Genomic DNA, 12,500 nt, shown 5'->3' with positions numbered 1-12,500 from the left:
GCCAGATCTCACACCACATCAAGCATCGCCACCCTGAAGGTATCAGAGGTATTAAGACTCCATTGCCTCTCTCCTCTCCCACCCTCGCTTGCCCTCTCACCCTCTCTCGTCTTGCCTCGCCCAGACCTAATGAACACTGCCTCGCCTTCCCAAATGCTGCAAAACTAAGGAATACATCGCAACCCAACCAGGACCTGTATTTTTAAGAACATGTATTCATTCTCTCTCTCTCTCTCTCTCTCTCTCTCTCTCTCTCTCTCTCTCTCTCTCTCTCTCTCTCTCTCTCTCTCTCTCTCTCTCTCTCTCTCTCTCTCTCTCTCTCTCTCTCTCTCTCTCTCTCTCTCTCTCTCTCTCTCTCTCTCTCTCTCTCTTCATTGCTTTGGGTACGGTGATAACTTTCCACCGTCGCCTTCTTCTCACACACACACACACACACACACACACACACACACACACACACACACACACACACACACACACACACACACACACACACACACACACACACACACACACACACACACATTACACGAGTCTCCTCTTACGGCACGAGTCTTCTCTGCTTCTCGACCTCGTTTTCTTAAGTGACTCAAAGTATCTTTTCTCCCTGTGCCATCAAGTCGTTGTGTTATCAGGTACCCGCTATTTTTTTCTTATCATTTATCCTTCATTCTTTCTCTCATCACAAGGAGGTTCGTCGTTTATTTGGGTGGATTAGTTTAGTGTGTTAGTATCTGTGTAAGGTTTGAATTAGTGGTGAATTACTTAGGAAAGGATTATGTTCGCTTTGCTCCCTCGGGTACAGTTTCTCTCCCAGTAATGATAAATCCACATTTAAGTGTACCGAGTTTAGTTTCCATCTAATAATGTTAAACGTTTGCGCGCCGTGTACCACCAATAATTTGTGAAGGGACGCCACGTGTGCCCCCCACCCCAAGATGTGTTATGCTGCGTGAAATTATATTCGATAATTCCGCCGACCAATGCGTACTTCGATCACTGCGTTGATTATTCACAAGGTACTCAGTAAATTGTTCGTTTTCCACACTAGATTTACAGTATTTCCATGGCCGTCAGTCTACCTCGTTCTAAACTTTGCCTCGCGTAATATTCCTGACTTTTTTTTTTTTATTTCAAACAGCCACTGATTTTTTATTAAGTTCATCTTTTGCTTTCTTTTATTTCATTATCGCGCCGTAGACTAACTGCTATGGGTTTCCAGATGCCATGCCGCGCTGTTTTCCGGCGGTACTATTTTGTCAAAGCGTCGAACAACGATGGTATTTCGGCAAATGTTTGAGAGCTCGAGCTAACAGGCAAAAATATGCTTTGGTGTCAAGTGTGTTTGATTAAGGCACATGCAAGAGTAATTTTAGTATATTTTTACCGATTATGTCGGGGTCTCAAAATACCAAAATACCATCCCAGTCCGACGCTTTGTTAGAATGTTATTGGCCAAAAAAAAAAAAAAAAGTCATGGACCCTAAAGTTATAACAGTATAATATTAGAGAACACCAACTACGTTATGAAAGAACAAGAACAAGGACGTGCAATCATTGAGGATATAAATTCTAGTTGGTATGCCAGTGAATTAATTATGCTTAGTGTAGATGGAGGCACTACGAGGAGGTGCGGACTTTACGCAGTGTAATTTTAGATTTGCCTTTGTATCTTTATGTACTAGCATGTTCAGTGGGCCTTTTATTTATTAGTTTGTTGCCCTTGGTCAGAGTCTCTCTTCCTCCAGTTTTGCGAAATTGTGATTAACTTCCGCGTCTTCCTGTTCATACACACTCTGTCAGGAAAAGCGAGAGAGAACGTTTGAAAGTGGTGTTCTGGCGCACTAATTATATGTCTGTGTCACTGTTGCACTTCCTTCTCCCCTTCCCTTGTTCCTGTTCCCTCGCACGATACTTAACTTTATGCATTACTTGTATTTAGTCCTCCTTTCGTCCCCCTCTCCCTCGCCACCCTTGCTCATTAGCTCCTGCATACATATTCCTTTCTCAACATACCTTCCGTGTCGCTCTCTCATTGTTTCCCTGTCTCATCTCCAATAGTCGTCCCCGAACACCCTTATCATCACCACACGTTGACAGTCACTTGCTGCTTTGCTCTCCTCAACCACCCCCGCAAGTACGATATTCTCTCCCTCTCTCCTTCCACCAGACACACACACATGCACACGCACCTAGTCATTGTGTACGTTCCCTTTCCCCGTTCTTCAATGGCCTTAACACCTCCATTACTACTTACGAGAGCCATTCCATCTTACATTACACGCCAGAAACTGTTTTGCCAACCTCACCGGCGGGGCTCCCAGGACGCGGCGCTGTGTGGTATTCAAGGTGGCAGTGTCTCGCGCCGAGCTCGTGTTGCTAGCGCGAGGCATTGCAGGGAATTACCTGTCCCCTCTGCCAATCAACTTCCATTATAAATTCTGCCTAATTCCGGTGCGTTCGCTTGCATATCAATCTCTCTCTCTCTCTCTCTCTCTCTCTCTCTCTCTCTCTCTCTCTCTCTCTCTCTCTCTCTCTCTCTCTCTCTCTCTCTCTCTCTCTCTCTCTCTCTCTCTCTCTCTCTCTCTCTCTCTCTCTCTGTGTGTGTGTGTGTGTGTGTGTGTGTGTGTGTGTGTGTGTGTGTGTGTGGGTTTGTATGTGTCTCAGTCAGACAGTCTGAGCACCACACTTTCCTCGTGAGCGGCGCGTCTCTCTCAGCACTGCTCACACTCCCGGCGCACAGCAGCACAGCCTGGCTTGTCTGGGTATTAGCAGGACTTAGTAAAAATGCGACTCGGACTGGTACTGCTGCAACATTTTACTCGCGACAAATAGACCGACTAGCGTAGACAAGCCAGCGAATGTTAGGGAAGCACGCAAAAACACCCCTGAGCATTGGTTCCAAGGAAGGAGGAGGGTCACAGGTAACGCGTCGTCAGGCAGGCACGCACAGACTCCTGGACATATGCGGGTCATGGCGGGAACGTAGCCTTGGTAATGGCTGTATGGGACGTATTCATAAACTTTTTAGCTCTCTCACTACGACTATTTTTGAAAAGCCGCAAAAATTATTAGCGTGGTTCTCAAGAATAATCTTCGTGTTAATTATGTAGAAATTTTATTAACCTGTCACTAGAACCATAAAAAATCATCCTTAAAAACCCGTGTCATATCAACTGGAGCCCTTTGAAACTGGTCAAGGTGCGGGTAGAAGTGTTTCAGAATGTGGTCCTATTTAGAAGCGGGCGTGACGGCACTTCCTACCTCGCGGTGAGACAAGCGGCCACATGCTGTCATCCATTGGCCCAGGGACGCCCCACGCCCGCCAATACACCGCGCGACATGTATAGTTCATGGTCAATAAAGTCGCTATGGAGAGAATGCTACGCCTCGCCTCGCTTCGCCTCGCACGCTTCGCTTATTCAGCCCGCACGGTGCCGCGACCTGGAGACACCTGGTGAAGGTTGCCGCACCTCCCACCGCCCGCCTGTGTGATATTTAACTTAGTGGTGTAGGTATAAGTGGGCGGTGTTTGAATTTCAATGTGATTTTCATCCTCCTTCATATGATTCTCAATATTTTTTTGTTCTTCTTTTCTCCTTCTCCTCGTCATCCTCCTTCTTCGTCTTCAGTATTTTTTTATTATAATCATAAGATCATAGCTTGTATTTTTTCTCTCTCTCTCTCTCTCTCTCTCTCTCTCTCTCTCTCTCTCTCTCTCTCTCTCTCTCTCTCTCTCTCTCTCTCTCTCTCTCTCTCTCTCTCTCTCTCGTAATGAAACTGTATCGTACCTCCTCGTTGTCTTGACGTGGAGGCAGACAGGACAGAAAGAGAGAAGGAGGAGGAGGAGGAGTAGGAGGAGGAGGAGGAGGAGGAGGAGGAGGAGGAGGAGGAGGAGGAAGTTAGCGAAGAGAGATGGCTTGGAGGTGTCAGGTTTGGAGGAGAGAAAGGGGGTGGGAGGGGGAGATGGAAGGAGAGAAGGACTAAAGGAGAGAAAGGAAGAGGCCATGAGGATGATGACAAGGGGAAAGGACGAAGGGAAGGAGAGAACAGAGGGAAGAGGGTGAGGGTGCGCAGGAGGAGCAGGAGGAGGAGGAGGTGGAGGAGGAGGAGGAGGACAGGAGGTTGGAGGTGGAGCATTGCATCTAAATGTGGTTTCCTCTTTCCCTCTCCAACTCTCTCCTCTCTCTCGCTCTCCCTTCCAGGTCCGTCCCTCCTTCCAGCCCCGCGCCGCTCCAGCAGAAATGAAGTGGAAAGTGAGTCTGGAAAATGGAAGTAATGAAGTGTCTTGTTGTTTGTGTCCACTGTGTTTACAATCACCGCCCCTCCTTCCCTCCCTCCCTCCCTTTCTCCTTCCCCTCCCTCTTTCTCTTCCTTTCCTCCATGCTTGCCTTTGTCTCTCGTAACTCAAATGCTTCTTCCTTTAACGTTTGCTTTCTTTGGTCTCTCTCTCTCTCTCTCTCTCTCTCTCTCTCTCTCTCTCTCTCTCTCTCTCTCTCTCTCTCTCTCTCTCTCTCTCTCTCTCTCTCTCTCTCTCTCTCTCTCTCTCTCTCTCTCGGTCACGTTCCATTTTGTTGGCAATTTTTAAGCTTTACACTTTTCTCTCTCCATGAGTTTTCCTGATTTTCTTGTTTTTGCAATTTTGCTTTCTTGTTTTTCTCAATCCGAACATAACTGACCTTCATTTTTCTCTCCTTTTCTTTCCCTTGTCTTTTCGTTTATTCTTATTTTTTTCGTGTTCCTCCAGTGTTTTGGGTTTTATTTTCGTTCCAGTCTTCATTGTTCCCTTAGCTCCTTCTTGTTACGTTAAGGCAAAGCATCAATGCCACGGAAATAAATGAGAGTGCCCTGCAACAGGATAGAGATTGAAAGAAAATGGGATACACGTTCATTACTTCGTTTTCTGTTGTGTATTGCGTTAGGGAATCATTCGTCTCGGTTAGTGTCCGTTATACTCTCTCTCTCTCTCTCTCTCTCTCTCTCTCTCTCTCTCTCTCTCTCTCTCTCTCTCTCTCTCTCTCTCTCTCTCTCTCTCTCTCTCTCTCTGATACCACACTGCTTTGAATTTAGGTGTTAGATTAGAGGCGTGAAGGAGGAGGAGGAAGAGGAGGAGGAGGAGGAGGAGATGAAGGAGGGGTGAATTAGGAGATGGGAGAAGGTCGTGGGAGAAGGTATAAGAAAAAGAAGGTAGAGGCAAGTGATGGAGGGGTTGGTGGGAGGAGGAGGAGGAGAGAGAAAGGAGAACAAGACGAAAGATGATTAGGAGTGGATGATGAATGAAAGAATGTGTGCTAGCCCCCAGAAAGAAAGAAAAATAAAGCGAAAATGTGTCAGAGGTGAGAAAGAGGAGGAGGAGGAGGAGGAAGAGGAGGAAAATAGAGAATATTGTGAAAAGGAAGTGGCAAATGAGATAAAACTAGGACGAGAAAGAAGAAGAAGAAGAAGAAGAAGAAGAAGAAGAAAAAGGAAAGAAGGTAGAAGGGAAAATGAAACAAGGACAAAGAAATAGGAGAAAGAGGAAGAGAAGGAAGAAGACAAGAAAGGAGGAGAGGAACAAGAGAAAAAAATATATAATATAAAGAAAAGAGAAAAATTGCAGTGGCAGAGATAAAATTAGAAGGAGAAAGAAGAAGGAGGAGAAGGAGGAGGACACGGTAAAAAGTAGAATAAGAAAAGTAAAAATATGAAAAGAAGAGAAAGGTTGCAGTGGCAGAGGAGATAAAATTAGGAGAATGAAGGAGGAGGAGGAGGAGGAGGAGGAGGAAGAGGAGGAGAGCATAAGAGGCTGTGATGAGAACGAGGCTGAGGATAAAAATGGAAAAGTGAGAACGAAGGAGTGGAGGAGAAGGATGGCTAAGGAGGCGGTTGAGAGAAAGGCGTGTATGAGGAAGAGAGAAGAGGAGGAGGAGGAGGAGGAGGAGGAGGAGGATGGACGAGGAAGGAGGTAATGGAATTTGGAAGTGATGGAGGAGGAGGATTGTATAAAGCAGACCCAAGGCGAAGGAGGAGGAGGTGGAGGAGGAAGAGGAGGAGGAGGAGGAGGAGGAGGAGGAGGAGGAGGAGGAGGAGGAGGAGGAGAAGGAAGAGGGGGAAGAGTAAATTGAATAGCTTAAATCACGTAAATGAAGAGAATAACGAATTTGAATAGTTGTAGTAGTAGTAGTAGTAGTAGTAGTAGTGGTAGTAGTAGTAGTAGTGGTGGTAGAATTAGTTGTAGTAGTAGTAGTAGTAGTAGTAGTAGTAGTAGTAGAAGTAGAAAGTAGCAGTAGCAGCAGCAGTAGTAGTTATAGTAGTAGAAATAGTAGTACTGGCAGCAAGAGTAGTACTTACTTGCAGTAGTAGTAGTAGTGATGATGACGATGATGATGATGATGATGATGATGATGATGATGATAATAATAGTGATAATAAAAACAATAATGAAAATAATAACAACAAAAGCTAGAAGAATCACGCAAAAAAAAAAGTGAAAAAAAACGAGATATCTGAGTGGCGAGTATATATATATTTTTTGCGAGAAATGACATAAAAGGGCACTAAAGGTGATGAAGGAGGCATAAAAGGATGCATGTTTATTTAAATAAAAGAAAATACGTAGCTGAGAACGACTGTGCTGGGAATGAAAGTGTCTGGGAATGGCACACCAGACTTAGCGGTGATTCCTGGAATGAGACGAATAAAACACGCGGTTACAGTGACAGAGAGAGAGAGAGAGAGAGAGAGAGAGAGAGAGAGAGAGAGAGAGAGAGAGAGAGAGAGAGAGAGAGAGAGACAGTATAGTCAAGTGGGGGAAGAGACAGATAAGGTGTCAAAACGTAAGAGAGAGACGCCTCTGAGTGTACAAAAAGGATGAGAAGGCTGAGCAAACACACGAACGCTAAGTATGGACAGCGAGAGACGGCGCTGAATAGGCAGGGGAAAGGACAGCGAGGTCAGGATGTGAGGAGAGGAGGAGGAAGAGGAGGAAGAGGAGGAGGAGGAGAAGGAGGAGGAGGAGGGAGGAAGGAAACTAAGGTGACGCGTGGTATTCAGAATGACGGGAGTGTTTACTTCCTGCCGGTGATGGAGGCCGTGGTTTGTTGACACGCCCAGGGAAGAGGAAGAGGAGGAGGAGAAGGGGGAGGAGGAGGAGAAGGAGGAGGAGAAGGGGGAGGAGGAGGAGAAGGAGGAGGAGGAGTAAGCAAACGAGAAAGACAAAAATGACCCTAAGAAGTAGAAATGGGGTTTAGAAATGGAGATTTCGGAGAAGGATAAGAATGAAGAGGAAGGTACACACGAGAATAAACAAACAAGGAGAAAGAGTAAGGACGAGGAGTACGGGAATAAGTAGAAAGGGAGACTGGAATAGAAAATGGAGGAGAATGATATTGAAGTGGATGGAAGGAAAGGAGGAGGAGGAGAAGGAGGAGGAGGAGAAGGATGAGTAGGAGGAGGAGGGTACGGAGTTGCAGGGTACGGGGGAAGGACAAACAGGTCTTAGACACACAAATTGGAACGGAAAGAATTGGCTGAAAGAGAAAATGAAGAAAACATGAGTTGAGGAGAGAGAGTAAAATCGTTTTATATTAGCATAAGTCTAGTTTTTTTTGTCACTTTTGTGGAAATTTTAAAAAGAAGAAAGTGGATAGGAAAATAATAAGGTCATAAGTATCTGTATATAAGGAACAATTAAAGGTAAGCCATGATGGAGTCTTTGAATTTAGCATATATTTACTTAGCATAATGTTTGTTTTGTCATATTTTAACCTTTAGTGGAATATGTTGAAAAGAGATAGATGGGGAAATAACAAGGTAAGATGTATTTGTAAAAGGGGGGTAACTGAAGCCAAGTCATAATAGAGACTGAATTTAGCACATAGTTAGGTAGCTTCCCTTTCCATGTCAAAAGATGGCACGCTAAACATCATCCATTCCTGCCTGAAGAGACTTGTCGTGTAGAAAACTGCAACACTTATTCACAGACTCCTAATAGTGACTGGAGAATGTGAATGGAGGGGAAAAACTGACTTAATCTGACACTAAGACATCAAAGGCAAAGGCTGCATTGCTCTGCTTTTTATCTTGTTTCATGTGGTTGCAGAGGCTTTGATGAGGCGTAAACCCAAGTGTTACCTTTCATTGAAGCCTGTAATTGTGCGTCCACCAACTCGTGTGGCAAGAGGAACTATTTCAAATTTTGTCGTATTAGTTTTCATCTTTTATTCCTTCTCTTACATCTTTAGTTATGTTTTAGACATTTTTTTTTCTATACTCAAGGACTGGTGCACACAGTATCCAGTCTCTTGGATAGCGTGCTTACACACACACACACACACACACACACACACACACACACACACACACACACACACACACACACACACACACACACACACACACACACACACACACACACACACACACACACACACACACACACACACACACACACACACACACACACACACACACACAGAGGGTGATAGGAGTGTTAATTCTCCAATCTCCTAAGTTGGGTGAGGAGGAGCCTCAACGTTGTAGGAGACAAACCTCTTGATTCAACCTCTTGATTGTTAGCGCGGTCACCCCTGCACCGCCTGGCCCGCTGGGAACAGGGCGGGGCAGGGTAGGGGGCGGCTGATGGATGGGCGGTGCCATCTCCTTGACCCCCGGAGCGGTAGTAAGCCCCGCCGCCCCGTGATTTCATTAGGGCTGAAGGATGCGTCTTGCTAACGAATGATGTTGACTTACCTGAGGCCTCGCGACCGAACTGAATCACATTTACGAGGAGATTACCAAATAACTCTTTACCCTTCCACTCACAAACTGAAGGGAATGATAACCACTCAGAGTTTATTGGTATGTAGTGCAAGACGAAGCTCTTCCGAAAATGTGGTGTTTTTAATAATAATAATAGTCACTCACAACCGGCCATCTCAACACCCCACTCAGTCCTCCTCACCATCTCATCCCAGTCATCCTTAACTCGCAAGCATCTTTTTACGCCCAGCACACACACACATGCCCTCACATCACCTCCAACACCCTCCCTCGTTCAGCTTGCCCTGCTCATCCGCCCTCACCCACAGGCCAGTATTTTCCCTCCCTGATCCCCCTCACTGGTACGCGTGGGATCAGTCTGCCTCACTCCGTTTTTCCACCTTGCTACAACTTGGATCCCTTTCACGAGAAGAGTATCAAGACACCTCCAGAACTAAATTGGTCTTCTCCTTTTTGAAACTCCATCCTACAGTTTTCATTCCCTCTTTCTCTCGTGTTTTTCTTGCTCGAGCGGTAGTTAAGTTCTCTTCCTTTTCTTAAGTTTGTTTCAGTTCTCTGGCGAGTCTGCATTACGTAAGAAAAGAAGAGAAAGAAGTATCTCATTGTATCTTTCCACAGTTTCATAGTACTTGCCTCATGTTTGATACTACCTCGCGTCTTTCATTACTATCATTAACATTAACTTCTTTCATTTCACTACAACAGAAAGACGTTTGCCAATATTATCTGCTATCTTTTAACAGCTAACCGTCCATTCCAGGGTGAACCGAAAAACTCATAGCCCTTTACCAAGCTTCTATACTTCTGTTATGACCTAACTTAATCTAACCTAACCTTCTATTCCAGACTGTATCAAGTAACGCATAGACTTTTCCCAAACATTTTCTACTGTCCTTTCATGGTTACCCGTCTATTTTAGTCTGAAACAAAGCAACAAAGCACCATCTCTCTATCCACTCACTCCAAGCTACTCTTTACTCCACAAGATAATCTCACTCCTGTCCTCTTTCTACTCATTTACTCCAGCCTACTCTTACTCTTACTCCACCTGGCCGCCTCACTCACCAAGTCGTTTTCACCACTTCCACCAGTGTCTCACCACCAGTAATACCAACGTCAGAAATATCAGTGTAATTATCATTATCATCCTCTTCCACCCACGCGCTTCTACGTGTCCCTTTGCATTACCTGTATCCTAAGTGCAGGTACTAATGGGCGTTTCTCTCTCTCTCTCTCTCTCTCTCTCTCTCTCTCTCTCTCTCTCTCTCTCTCTCTCTCTCTCTCTCTCTCTCTCTCTCTCTCTCTCTCTCTCTCTCTCTCTCTCTCTCTCTCTCTCTCTCTCTCTCTCTCTCTCTCTCTGTAATCCACCCCTTCACAATCCTTTCTCCTGTGTCATCTCTCTTACAAGTCCCGATTCCTCCTCCTCCTCCTCCTCCTCCTCCTCCTCCTCCTCCTCCTCCTCCTCCTCCTCCTCCTCCTCCTCCTCCTCCTCCTCCTCCTCCTCCTCCTCCTCCTGCAGTTCTTGTCCCTTGTCCCTTCCTCCCCTTACCACCTCTCCTTCTCGTTACTCATCCTTCTCTCCTCCTGCCGCTCCGCCCCCGGCCAGGGATGAACGCCAGATAGATGTATGATACAATTCCTTTATCCGAGACGCGGTGAAGCACGAGATATCGCTAAAATTACGACCCAGACGCTGACGGATCTCCTCGCCCTCGCGCTGAAAAATGTTAGTGATTTTTCCCCCTAAAACCCATTCTTCTCAGCACCGAAATATCTCTCTCTCTCTCTCTCTCTCTCTCTCTCTCTCTCTCTCTCTCTCTCTCTCTCTCTCTCTCTCTCTCTCTCTCTCTCTCTCTCTCTCTCTCTCTCTCTCTCTCTCTCTCTCTCTCTCTCTCTCTCTCTCTCTCTCTCTCTCTCTCTCTCTCTCTCTCTCTCTCTCTCTCTCTCTCTCTCTCTCTCTCTCTCTCTCTCTCTCTCTCTCTCTCTCTCTCTCTCTCTCTCTCTCTCTCTCTCTCTCTCTCTCTCTCTCTCTCTCTCTCTCTCACACACACACACACACACACACACACACACACACACACACACACACACACACACACACACACAGACGAGTGAGGCAAAATAAAAGGCTTGATAAAAGAAGGGAAGGGAAAGAGAGAAAGGAACGCTGACTGATTGATTTAAGTGAAGGATGAAAACCCCTTTCACAAATATAATAGGGAAAAAAGCTAAACGTTTTGTCAAAGCTGCTCCGATTCACATCCTCCCCTCCCCTCTTTCCTCACTCCCTACCCTACCCACCCACTCACCCTTGTACCTACCTACCTGCCTATCCCCGCCACACACACACACACACACACTCACATTTCTGCCAATGATACTTTTGAAAATCTTGTTTTTTTCTTTATTCTCTTGCTGTAAAATGCTCAGATACTTAATATGGTTCAAGGGGAAAGGAAAAAAAAAAACTGAAGTGATGATATCCCAGAATTACGAACCGACGATTATTGCAAAAAAGAAAAAAAAGTGAGAGAGAGAGAAACAGAGAGAAGGGGAATGAAACCACTCTTTTTCTCCTCTGCGGTCATTGACTTTTCACCAATTATCGGACAATGCCACTTGTTTCCACTCTTTAAAAGCTTTGGAAATGGAGCAAGAGTAGCGTTAATTATTCCTTGTGACGGCTCATTAGGGGAGCGCTGGTCTGCGGGGAGTGTGTTAGAGGTACCTGGTGGGGCGTGTGCTGGTGGAGCCTGTGGGAGGTGAGAGGCAGGCAGTGGTGGAACTATTAACTTTCAGGAGAGATGGGAGTGTATGGAGCAAGGGGCTGCGGGCATTAACTGTGGGAAAAAAGTTGTGTGTGTGTGTGTGTGTGTGTGTGTGTGTGTGTGTGTGTGTGTGTGTGGGAGGTGTTTAAGTAGATAAGCGTTTTAAAGTGTAGCTAAGTGGTAATGAGTTGAAGATTAGTTAAAGAGAGAAAGGATGGGTTGGTAACAGAAGGAGTAAGGGAATGAGAAGCAAAAAGGAAGTTCTCAACAGTAAAAATAATTGAGGAAGGGGTTTTCGGTTTGTGGGCTTTTGTTGTGGCAAGGATGAAGGAAGATGAAGGAGGAAGCTGGAGAATTTAAGGCAAGGAGGGAGGTACATGTAAAGTTTCAAGATAGTATTTCAGAATTTACACATGTCTTAATTATCTTAGCATCATCAGGTATTACTCTCTTCGGGACTAAATAAAACTGAAAGTTACGCTGAAAATAATGTTCAAGCGATATATTTATGTGTAATTTCTTCCCAGTATTGCCGTGGTTTTCTGTTTTAGTTACAATGATCTAATGGAAAACGCTTTGTTACTGTTACATGCGAAATTAAACTTTTTTTCATTTTATTTTCAAGTTTAAGTAAGACTGATATTATGTTAGGTATAATTTCCAGAGAATCTAGTGGAAGACTTGTGAACGTAAGCCCCAGGTGATATTCTGTAGACATGCTTTGTTGTGTGTAGGTGTAAGGCAACAAGGAAATAGACGGAATAGAATGAGCATGAGTTCAGTCTGTTAGCACAATTTAGCTGATTACTGCTGAGGATGATACCTTGGATTTTGCTTTGTTGGTTTCGCTGCGCACCGGGGAAAAGGATAAACTCGTGTGCTTGTTATTGGTCAGATGAACCTGCGGCGGCTTAGCGGCGGCCAGCTTAACCCGATCATCCTTAATTGTGAACAGAAACTCGATCCTTTGAA

At 45.2% G+C, this 12,500-nt stretch overlaps 1 long non-coding RNA gene across 3 annotated transcripts in view; it reads left to right on the top strand.

Annotated features, from left to right (window-relative positions):
• LOC135104182 (uncharacterized) overlaps positions 1-12,500 on the top strand; it is a 143,542-nt gene that overhangs the window by 39,893 nt on the left and 91,149 nt on the right. Inside the window, exon 3 of one of the 3 annotated variants that reach the window (XR_010270325.1) lies at positions 4,206-4,256. The exons of the other annotated variants lie outside the window; for them this stretch is intronic. This is a non-coding gene — a long non-coding RNA (uncharacterized LOC135104182). The remainder of the gene's footprint in view (positions 1-4,205; positions 4,257-12,500) is intronic. 3 annotated transcript variants of the gene reach the window in all.

The sequence above is a fragment of the Scylla paramamosain genome, chromosome 10, assembly GCF_035594125.1.
Source record: "Scylla paramamosain isolate STU-SP2022 chromosome 10, ASM3559412v1, whole genome shotgun sequence".
NCBI classification, from domain to species: Eukaryota; Metazoa; Arthropoda; class Malacostraca; order Decapoda; family Portunidae; genus Scylla; species Scylla paramamosain.
Note: the sequence above shows the minus strand (reverse complement) of the source record. Positions and strands in the feature narration are given on the sequence as shown.